Genomic DNA, 11,873 nt, shown 5'->3' on the forward strand with positions numbered 1-11,873 from the left:
TAGGTGGATTGGCCATGCTAAATTGCCCCTTAGTGTCCCAAGATGTATAGGTTAGGGGAATTAATGAGGTAAATAATTGGGGTTACAGGGATAGGGCCTGGTAGGATACTCTGTCGGAGAGTTGGTGCAGACTCAATGGGCCGAATGGCCCCCTGCATTGTACGGATTCTATGATCTATAGATGTGATGTACTTAGTATCCCAAGATGTGTAGGTTAGGGGGATTAGTGGGGTAAATGCATGGGGCTATGGGGTTGGGACGGATGGAGGGCCTTTGTACGATGTTCTGTCAGAGAGTCAGTGCAGACTTGATGGGCTGAATGGATCCTTCTGTATGATTCTATGATATGCTTGTTCTCGAGCCCCTCACTTGTGCAGCCAAAGATTCAGCTCTTACTCTGAACTCCACCATAAATGAGATTGCGTTATCCAGGACACGGGCAGGTATGAATGCCAATCTGGGCTCCCTATAGTCTACAGTGCAGTCATGCTCCAATGCACAGCATTGCCTCATTGAGGTCACTGTTTTAGAAAGTTCACAACACTTGAAACTGAAGTGGAAACTCTAATCACATGCAGGATTACGGGGAAAAGACAGGGGAATGGCACTAAATCATGATGCTCATTTGGAGAGCTGATGCAGAAACGATGGGCCAAATGGCCTCCTCCTGTGCCATAACAATTCTGTGAAGTGATGCCACGAACCCGGGTCGCCAGAGAATAATTTTGCACAAACATTTTCCATAATGTAACATTCTGAGATTCGCCAGAGGTTCTGACAACACTAGAATGTAGCAGTCAGGTTCATAGCTATCCGGAGCAAAAGCCATTCAACCTTTGAACTCCACTCTGAGACTGTCTGAGTGGGGGGATTAATTCTTGTACAGAAAGTGCTGGAAATGCCCATCAAGTCTGTCAGCCGCTGTGGAGGGTGAAATAGTGTTAACATCTCGAGTGGAATAAGTATCATATCCGACTCAAAACATTATCACTGTTTCTCTCTCCACAGACGCTGCCAGACTTCATGAGTTTTTCCAGCATTTTCTGTTTTTATTTCAGATCTCCAGCACCTGCAATATTTTGCTTTTAATTCTTGTAGAATCTGGCTTCTTTGCTGCCCTCCTTCATTGAAGTGGATAATTGCACCCCTGGGTGACCTCGGGCCGCACAGGGTCAGGTTCAACTCCTGGTTCTTCTCAATACAATCTTCCACAAATGGCAAAAACCAGTATTGCCCACTGGGATTTGAACATGTGGGACAGAGGAGAGGAAGAAGAGGCTCCATAGTGGCACTGAATGTGTTGTTCTTTAGTTGAATGGGTAACAAAAATGGCAGATTCTTGCTTCACAATGCTTGTGTTCCCTCAACAAAAGATGCCTTTTCTCTCTCAATGATAATTCCAGGAATTAGAGTTGGGAGAGGGGTGGCAGGGGAAGAAAGCCCATGCCAAAAGATTTCCAATGGGGAACATCCAACTGACCATCTCCATGGGCGGTACGGTAGCACAATGGTTAGCACTGCTGCTTCACAGCTCCAGGGACCTGGGTTCGATTCCCGACTTGGGTCACTGTCTGTGTGGAGTTGCACATTCTCCTCGTGTCTGCGTGGGTTTCCTCCGGGTGCTCCGGTTTCCTCCCACAGTCCAAAGATGTGCGGGTTAGGTTGATTGGCCATGCTAAAATTGCCCTTTAGTGTCCTGAGATGCGTAGGTTAGAGGGGTAAGTGGGTAAAATATGTAGGGATATGGGGGTAGGGCCTGGGTGGGATTGTGGTCGGTGCAGACTCGATGGGCTGAATGGCCTCTTTCTGTACTGTAGGGTTTCTATGATTCTATGTTGTTATTGTTCCATGTCCTCACTATTTCCTTTTGTATCTATACTTGATTGTCTATAGCTCTTATTCTTACTGAGTTTCCTTTTGTGCAGACCCTCCCTGTCTCATCACTTGTGTATCTCTCTCTCATTCTCTAGAGATCCCTCTCCATTTCCCTTTTCTGTGCATGTCAACATTTTGGGAAATCCAGTAAGGAAAAGGGCCACAATCATGCAATGTTGCCACATGTATCCAAAGCCTCGATATCTGATGCGCAGGAGAGTAGCCAATCCTGATGTGTTCCTTGGCAATCTATTATGGTGGCTAGCCTTGTGGTGCATCTAAGCATGGTATACCAATCAAAATGTGTGGGGTTATAGGGATAAGGTGGGTTTGTTGTTGGTACAGGCTCAATGGACCGAAAGACCCCCTTCTGCACTGTAGTGATTCAAAAATGCAAGTAGGCATTTATTCTGCTCCTTGGTTTGATTCTATGCTTCAGAATTGTACAGTCAATTTCACTTGCATTTAAGGTACATTAATCGCAACATTCAAAGAACAGAACATTAACAGGGCTATAAAATATTTTTGCGGTCTTTGGAAAGTCCGCACATATTTTTTAAAATCCCCGACTTTACTCTCTGGTTTTGATATGTTACTTGCTTGCTTTATTAAATGAGTATTCCGCATATAGCATTTCCTGGATTTTGACCCCAGTAGGAGAATAGAATCCCAACAGTGCAGAAGAGACCACTCGGCCCATCAAGTCTGCACTGACTCTCTGACAGAGAGTATCTTACCCAGGCTCTCTCCCCTGCCCTATCCCCATAAACCCACACATTTCCCGTGGCCAATCAACCTAACCTGCTCATCTTTGGACTGTGGGAGGAAATTGGAGCACCCGGGGGAAATCCACGCAGACACGGGGAGAGCATGCAGCCTCTACACAGACAGTTACCCGAGGCTGGAATTGAACCCATGTCCCTGTCACTGTGAGGCATCAGTGCTAACCACTGTGCCACTCTGTGTTCCACTTGCACATCCCTTATTTTTCATTGCGCCACTATTGGCTGTTTGCTAAACTCTGAAACTCACTTTCTGAAACCTCTCCACTTTTCGTCATCCAAATCAAGATAATGTGTGACTTTGGGGGGAATTTACAAGTGGCGGTGTCCCCAGGTTTCTGCTGCCCTCGTCCTTCTAGGTGGTAGAGGACATGGTATCATGTCAAATAGCTCACTTAACAGTTGTTGCAGGACAACAAATGGAAGAGTTTCATACTTAAAAAATTGAGAGTTTGGTCCCATGAAGAATAATCCTGTTGGATATCTTGAGGGCAAACATTTTGGGTGGGACAAAGGCTGTTTGTTATCTGACCATTTTCATTGGGATTTACTTCACTTTTTTCTATCTGTTTGCAAATACAGAGTGAGATACTTTTTTTACTTTAATGTAAACAGTTAAGAGAGCCAGAAGGATTGTTTTATTTGTCATCCAAATGATGCAACAGGATGTTTGTACATTCGAATATTTAAGTAAGCTTCCTGCAAGTTGAGAACAATGGGCAGTACCTAGAGCCCGCGTTTGCCATCTGTGAGTTACCCGCGAGTGCTCGAGATCCGGAAGTCTCAGTTCTTACCAGCGAGAACACAACTTCGCATCTCCCCCATCCCTCGCTGACAATGTCATCAGTTCACGCCTACAATGGGAGTGAACCTGATTTACATATATTTCCATGAATTTTAATATAATTAACACGCCCCCTCGCTGTATCTTGACCCCTCACCATATCTTCAAACCATGCCAACGTGATATTACATCGGCGCGGTTTACAACAGGTTCACGTAGACATCATCCTGACGTGGGCATCTCCCCAGGGACGTAACAATAAGTATAGCCCATGGGAGAGAGGGACATGGCTCGGCAGTGGCTTGGCAATGACCCCTGGCACAGGTTGGCACCATGTCTATGCCACTCTGGCAGTGCCAACCTGAAAGCGCCAACCTGTGCAAAGGGACGGGCCTCATGAGGAGCCTCATTGGGGGGGGGGGGGTTCATGCAGATGTGGTCGTGGGTCGGGAGCGCAAAGAAAAGCTAAGGATGCCAGTGATGGTTGGGGCACCGGCTCTGACTTTGTGGGGGAGGAAGGGGCCAATGATCAGGGTTGGGGGGAGACGGGGTGTGAGGGGGGTGGTCGACAGATTGAATACTGACTCCGATCAGAAGGGATGCCACTGAGGCCTCGGTGGTGGGAGGTTCATTGCAGTTCTGATTGGGGCGCCATTTAAAGATGGCGCCTCGATCTCTGAGCAGCCGGGCTGTGCCAGCATGTTGAGGTCCTGCACCCCCAGTATGACAGCCCCGTGTTTTTTTTGGCTGAGTGCGATGGAACCTGGAGAGAAAACCGACCAGTTTCTCTGGAGAGAAACATCCTGGTTCTCTCGCCAGAAACAACACTCATTTTGTGGTAAGATTTAGCCCAATATCACATTAACAGAAAAAAAAGTACGAATTAGTTTTGTTTAGGTGTTGTAGGGGAGGAAATAATGATTCTATTAGATTGACCGTAAAAGTTGTGTTATATTTGAGGAAGCATTTAAAGCTGCACTCAGTGTCCCAAGTTTCCCGCTTCTGATGAGGGGTAAAGACCTTCAAGTCTAGCCTGCTAGTAACACGACCATTGCGATACCTTCATAAGATATACACTCGCCACCCCACCCCAAAAAACACTGGTCTTCTCGGAAAGGTAAAAATGCAAAACTAGAAAAGGGATCTGGGAATTCCTCCCTGGCGCATCAAGCTGATCGTAACTAGGGCAGGAGATTAGTGTGGCCATGAATTCCCTTCACCTTTTTGTCCGTGGTGATTTCTAGCCCTGCCTGAAACCGGTCCAACTCTTGCTTGAAGGAATTCCGATCCACCACATTGGAAAAGAACCAAGGCTCATCAGAAAAATATCGCCCAGTATATCCCTGACCTGCACAGAGCAAAATGCCCCACCTTCAATTCTCGCGATAGCTAGCGCTGCCGACAGAAGCATTTGAGATGCTAGAACATGCCTCAATGGCCTTTCAGCGAGCCAGAAGGGGGGTGAAGTGTGGGGGGGAGGGGATAATCTGCCAACAATCCTGCTCATAACCACTACTCTGAGACACATCTTGGGAAGTGAGGACAAGGACAGGGGCATTAAAGACAGACCTTCCTGGCTAAATAGCCCGTGGACTATCATGAAGCTTGGGCAACCAAGCATTGTTTAAAGTTTATTTTATTAGTGTCACAAGTAGGCTTACATTAACCCTGCAATGGAGTTCCTGTGACAATCCCCTAGTTGCCACACTGCGGCGCCTGTTCGGGTACACCTGAGGGAGAATTTAGCATGGCCAATGCACCTAACCAGCACATCTTTTGGACTTTGGGAGGAAACTGGAGCACCCGAAGGAAACCCATGCAGATACGGGGAGAACATGCAGACTCTGCACAAACAGTGACCCAAGCCAAGACTCAAACCCGGGTCTCTGACGCTGTGAGGCAGCAGTACTAACTAACCAGTGCCACCGTGCCGCCCCATTGGCACCAGGCCTCAGTACATTCAGATGAGGTGGGGAGAAAACTGGCCAAAAGAAAAAAAAGATAAAGGCAACTTTACATGCGCTCCATTAGGAAGATGAGGCATCAGTGAATCACTGTTCGATTTTACAAGGTTGAATGAACGATACTGTTTCCTTATTCCCCGTTAAATGCCATCCATTTACCATTAGACTCTTATTTTATGCTTCTGGCAGGAGCTTTGAACAATAAACAAATTGCATAAAGGGCCAGTATTTAAAATGAGGCTGAAAATGAATAAGGAGTCAGTTGAATTTTTCACCTAAAACAGCTGGAAAAACACACAGTACACAGAAGTATTTATTTCGATTCCTGCGATGCCAAGCCTTCGTCCCACCAGCCTGAGACTCCTCTCTCGCCTCGCTACAGCGTGTCGCCACTTCAGGGCACCAAAGAGCGGAAACTGTGCTGACAGTAACTCCATCAAATATTTACTTTACAACTGGGACTGCCATGCTCGCACAGCTTAGGCTCCGTATATAAGGACTTCTTATGTGGATGCAAGATTCTAAAGGGAGGTGCAAGTTCACTCCAGATACTTTCTCCTACTCCACAGTCATAGTGCGTCTCTGTTTTATTTTCTAGTCCATCAGCTTCCCATGAAGACAGTACCTGTCGGACAAGAGAGGCTCTGCCTTGTGAGCCTCTAGCCTGCAGGCGGGCACAACAGGGTGAAGGAACCCAAGTGTGAATATTTTTCTTTTAAAACTCTGCTGCCACGCTGGGTTGGGTGATCCGCTTCCCACCAATACGGTGTCAACCCATGGCTTATTTTGTTGCCCTCTTGACAGCGAAACCATCCAGTCCCGCCTGTGGCAGTCACCTTTGGTGGGCAAAGTAATTTGGCGTGAGGCCAAGAATCAGTTTCCCGATGGCGGGATGTATTCTGACATTTAAATTCTTGGGACTTTAAAGACGGGTTAAAGGCAGGTTGAGTTTCCCAGGAAGCCTTGGTGCGTGCATTAGCTCGCCGGATTTAAGCCCCCACTCCAAATTAAGTTCTCAGCCAGCGGGAAGTTAGAACATTCACAATCATACGTAACTGGCGTGCACCTAGCAATCAGGGCGCTGCGGTTTCCTCCCACGGTCTAAAGATGTGAAGGTTAGGTGGATTGGCCATGCTAAATTGCTCCTTAGTGTCCCAAGATGTATAAATTAGGGGGATTAGCCACAGGAAATGCACAGGATTGTGGGGATAGGATGGAGATGTGGCATGGGTAAAATGCTCTGTCGGAGAGTCGGTGCAGAGTCCATGAGCTGAATGGCCTCCTCCTGCACTGTAGGGATTTCTTCCTTGATTAACGGTGAGTTGCCGCTGCATTGTTCTCTTTGGGAGTGTCTGTCGATGCCAGCCTTTGCTTGAAACCGGGTGGTGGTAGTGCAAGTTGTGTGGCGGATAATCAAGGGCGGGAGGAAGGGTTAACTGGGAAGGGTGGAGGAGTGGCACGGTGGCACAGTGGTTAGCACTGCTGCTTCACAGCTCCAGGGACCTGGGTTCGATTCCCGGCTTGGGTCACTGTCTGTGTGGAGTTTGCACATTCTCCCCGTGTCTGGGTGGGTTTCCTCCGGGTGCTCCGGTTTCTTCCCACAGTCCAAAGATGTGCAGGTTAGGTTGATTGGCCATGCTAAAAGAAAATTGCCCCTTAGTGTCCTGAGATGCGTAGGTTAGAGGGATTAGTGGGTAAATGTGTAGGGATATGGGGGTAGGGCCTGGGTGGGATTGTGGTCGGTGCAGACCCGATGGGCCAGATGGCCTCTTTCTGCACTGTAGGGTTTCTATGATTCTATGGTTTCTATGAGTGGCTGGGCAAAGATGGAAGGGGTTAGCGCAGGCTGTCCATGTGCTCTTTAAATACGGTCCCTTGGCCTTCAATCCCATGAGGTAGGTGGGGGGAGGGGGGTGAGAGACAGCGACCCACTGCCTGCCCCTGCAGAAGGAATCGGTGAGTTCCTTGTGATTGCATATTTAATGAATTAAACAGTACATTATTGTGCATGGCCAGCCACTCCCACTCCCGCACCAGCCATGCACTGAATTTGGACTCCAGAACGGAAGATTTTGGTTCAAGCCCCACTCCAGGGACTTGAGCACCACGTCCCGGCTGACATTTCATTGCAGTATTGAGGAAGTGCTGCATTGTTGGAGGTGCCGTCTTTCAGGCAAGATTGAAACTGAGGCCATCTCTGATGGATATAAAATGTCATAAGACGTCAGCCATTTGGCTAAGATCAATGCCTTATCTTGTCTGCTTGGACCTTGTCTGTCCCTCTTGTGGGAACTATGAATTGGATTCAATTTGAATTTGGTTTTTGGAGCAAGCAAGGAGATGGATTTGGGTTTGTGCGGTCCATTGACTTTGTAACTTTAAGAATGGGGGAAAAATAAATCTTAAAAATCATAAGAAATAAAATAAAGTTTCAGCAATAGGGATTGGAAATTGTATGGAACCACCCCCTCCAGAAGTTTCACCCTCGTTGAATATCAAATATTATGTATACCACAGTTGTATTGAAGTGCCACAGAGTGTACCATAAGAACATAAGAACTAGGAGCAGGAATAAGCCATTTGGCCCTTCAAGCCTGTTCCGCCATGCAACAAGATCAAGGCTGATCTTTTCGTGGACTCAACTCCACTTACCCGCCCGCTCACCATAGCCCTTAATTCCTTTACTGTTCAAAAATTTATTTATCCTTGCCTTAAAAACATTCAGTGAGGCTAGCCTCAACTGCTGGGCTGGGAATTCCATAGATTCACAACCCTTTGTGTGAAGAAGTTCCTCCTCAACTCAGTCCTAAATCTGATCCCCTTTATTTTGAGGCCATGCCCCTTAGTTTTAATTTCACCTGCCAGTGGAAACAGCCTCCCTGCTTCTATCTTATCTATTCCCTTCATAATCTTGTATGTTTCCATAAGATCTCCCCTCATTCTTCTGAATTCCAGTGAATATAGTCCCAGCCTACTCGGTCTCTCCTCATAAACCAACCCTCTCAACTCTGGAATCAACCTAGTGAATCTCCTCTGCACCCCTTCCACTGCCAGTATATCCTTTCTCAAGTAAGTAGACCAAAGCTGTACACAGTATTGCAGGTATGGCCTCACCAGCACCTTATACATCTGCAACATAACCTCCCTGTTTTTAAATTCCCCCCCACTAGCAATGAAGGACAAAATTCCATTTGCTGCCTTAATTACCTGCTGCACATGCAAACCAAATTTTTGTGATTCATGCACAAGGACATCCAGGTCCCTCTGCACAGTAACATGCTGCAATTTTTTACCATTTAATTAATAGTCCATTTTGCTGCTGTTCCTACCAATATTGTACTTCATCTGCCAGACCCTTGACCACTCACTTAGACTATCTATATCCCTTTGCAAACTTTGTGTCCCCGCACACTTTGCTCTGCCATTCACCTTAGTGTGATCTGTGAATTTTGACACATTACACTTGGTTCCCAGCTCCAAATCATATGTAAATTATAAACATGTATGATCTATCTGTAGATATCTGAATATCATTGCACTTTCTGTGATAGCTTTTTTGAAATACTTTGCAATGAATAAAGTATATTTTTGCAAATAAAAAAAATCCCATGCCATTCATTCCAACAAAGAGCAGGGGATTTCTTCCTAAAACCTTCTCCAAAATTTACCTCCCAGCCAGCATCACTAAAGCTGATTATCTCTCTCAATACCTCAAGCCTGTTTGAGAGCTTGTCATGTGCAAATTGGTTGTCATCTTTCCAACAGGAGAATAATGGCGACACTTTAAAACTACTTAACTGAATGTACAGACCTTTGGTCATGATAAGCTCAGTAAATACAAGTCTTTTCTGTTCAGTATGGAACTGGAATTGTATTGAACAGGATAGTCTCAGGGTCAACAGCACAACAAAAAACAAAGTGCTGGAGAAACTCAGCAGTTCAGGCAGTATCAGTGGAGAGTGAATGGAGCCAACGTTTCGAGTCGGGGTGACTCTTTGTCAGAGCTTTGACAGTCTCCGGGTCAATCCTGATTCAGCATTGAGCTGGCTGGCATTGATCGTAGGATCCAGGAGTGGGAACGCGCAGCAATTGTCCCTGACACTCAGGCGTTGGGTAACAAGGAAGATTTGTATTTTCTCCAGCTTGTTTCAGGATCGTTGGAAATCTCAAAGCCCTTTGGGTCAGTGATTTTCCCAGTATACTCATTGTTGTGACGTAGGGAATGCAGCAGCCAATACCCATGCAGCAAGCTTCCACAAACAGCAATATGATAATGACCAGATTATCTGATTTTTGTCAGAAAAACATAAGAACTAGGAGCAGGAGGAGGCCACCTGGCCCCTCGAGCCTGCTCCGTCATTCAATAAGATCATGGCTGATCTTTTTGTGGACTCAGCTCCACTTACCCGCCCGCTCACCATAACCCTTAATTCCTTTACTGTTCAAAAATTTATCTATCCTTGCCTTAAAAACATGCTGACCAAGGGATCAATATTGGATAACTCACCCGCTCTTCCAAACAGCGCCATGGAATATTTTACATCCAGCAGAGCAGACAGGTGAAGCCTTGCTTTAGTGTCTCATCCGATAGTGCAGCACTCCCTCAGTACTGCATTAGAAGGTCGGCCTTGATTTCTGTGCTCAAGCCCCGGGCTGGGGTTTAAACCTCAGAACCTGGTGGCTCAGAGATGGGACTGCTGCTTGGATCTTGCTCCTGATTACAACGCAGCGAATGCTGGCTGGAGCATGTGAATCATAGAAACCCTACAGTGCCGAAGGAGGCCATTCGGCCCATCGGTTCTGCACCGACAACAATCCCACCGAGGCCTTACCCCCACTACCCCACACATTTACCCCAACTAATCCATCTAACCTACACATCCCAGGACACTAAGGGGCGATTTTGCATGGCCAATCAACCTAACCCGCACATCTTTGGACTGTGGGAGGAAATCGGATCACCCGGAGGAAGCCCACGCAGACACGGGGAGAATGTGCAAACTCCACACAGACAGTGACCCAAGCCGGGAATCGAACCCAGGTCCTGGGAGCTGTGAGGCAACAGTGCTAACCACTGTGCCACCGTGCCGCCCAATTTGTGCTTGTACAAATGGTGAGGGAATACTGGTTTGGGCTAAGCTGTAACTCTCAAAGGGTTGAAAGGTCTCCTGAGCCTCAAGTGTTGTCGAGTTATTTTTGGAGGGCATCATCACTGAACTCAAAGCAACCCCCACCACACATGTGACAGTTCAAACAGGAATCACAAGGCAGCGAAGGCATTGTGAATGTTGGTTGAGCTGTTGGGTTGGTGGTGCCAGGGTAATTCTAACACCCCAATTGCCCCCTTGACTGGGGATCAGCGGATTAACACATGCTTTCCAATGGGAATCACTGGAAAATGATGGAACAAGGAATGCTAGCTGTTTTCTTCCCCTCCTGGCAGTGGAGATCAGCTAACATAGCACAAACTGGGATTTGAACGATGGCGTTTCTATGCCACTCAGTACCACACCAAGTGGTGACGTCACCCCAAGAGTACCAATGGTAACTACGTCCAATACTGTCAGCTCCAACACTTGCAGTAAACTTGAAGCGATGGCCAACATAAATAGCAAGTCCAGAGACCAGAAAATTTCAGTTACTCTACGATATACTCAGTACCAGGAATAGGAATTCCAATTTTTTGGGAGGGAGGGTGGGTGGGGCACGTTTTCAACATATTGTTGCATTTAACAAGGTTTACATTGGTTTGCAGCCAGTCTGTCAGCACGATCAACTCTGAATATTCATTCAGAATACAGTAAGGAGTCTAACAACACCAGGTTAAAGTCCAACAGGTTTATTTGGTAGCAAAAGCCACTAGCTTTCGGAGCGCTGCTCCTTTGTCAGGTGAGTGGGAGTTCTGTTCACAAACAGGGCATATAAAGACACAAACTCAATTTATAGAATAATGAATAATGATTGGAATGCGAGTCTTTACAGCTAATCAAGTCTCAAAGGTACAGACTGATGCACCATCAATTTACGAGGACTCCAGCAAGTGAGTGAAAATAACAGGCTTTTAATCGCAAAGAACTGAAACACATTCTTGTAGCTAACCTGGCCCAGACTGAGACAGGGGGGAGGAAGCGTCACCTTTATACCTCGTTCAGGTGGAAAGGGAGGAGTCTCGGGTCAGGTGCAGCAGGGGTGTGTCCAGGCATACAACATGTAATTACAGTGGGTCAAAACACAGACAATGTGAGTGGAGAGAGCATTAAGCACAGGTTAAAGAGATGTGTATTGTCTCCAGACAGGACAGCCAGTGAGACTTTGCAAGTCCAGGCAAGTTGTGGGAGTTACAGATAGTGTGACATGAACTCAAGATCCCAGTTGAGGCCGTCCTCATGTGTGCGGAACTTGGCTATCAGTCTCTGCTCAGTGACTCTGCGCTGTCGTGTGTTGTGAAGGCCACCTTGGAGGATGCTT

Source organism: Mustelus asterias, chromosome 24 (assembly GCF_964213995.1).
Source record: "Mustelus asterias chromosome 24, sMusAst1.hap1.1, whole genome shotgun sequence".
Taxonomy (NCBI): domain Eukaryota; kingdom Metazoa; phylum Chordata; class Chondrichthyes; order Carcharhiniformes; family Triakidae; genus Mustelus; species Mustelus asterias.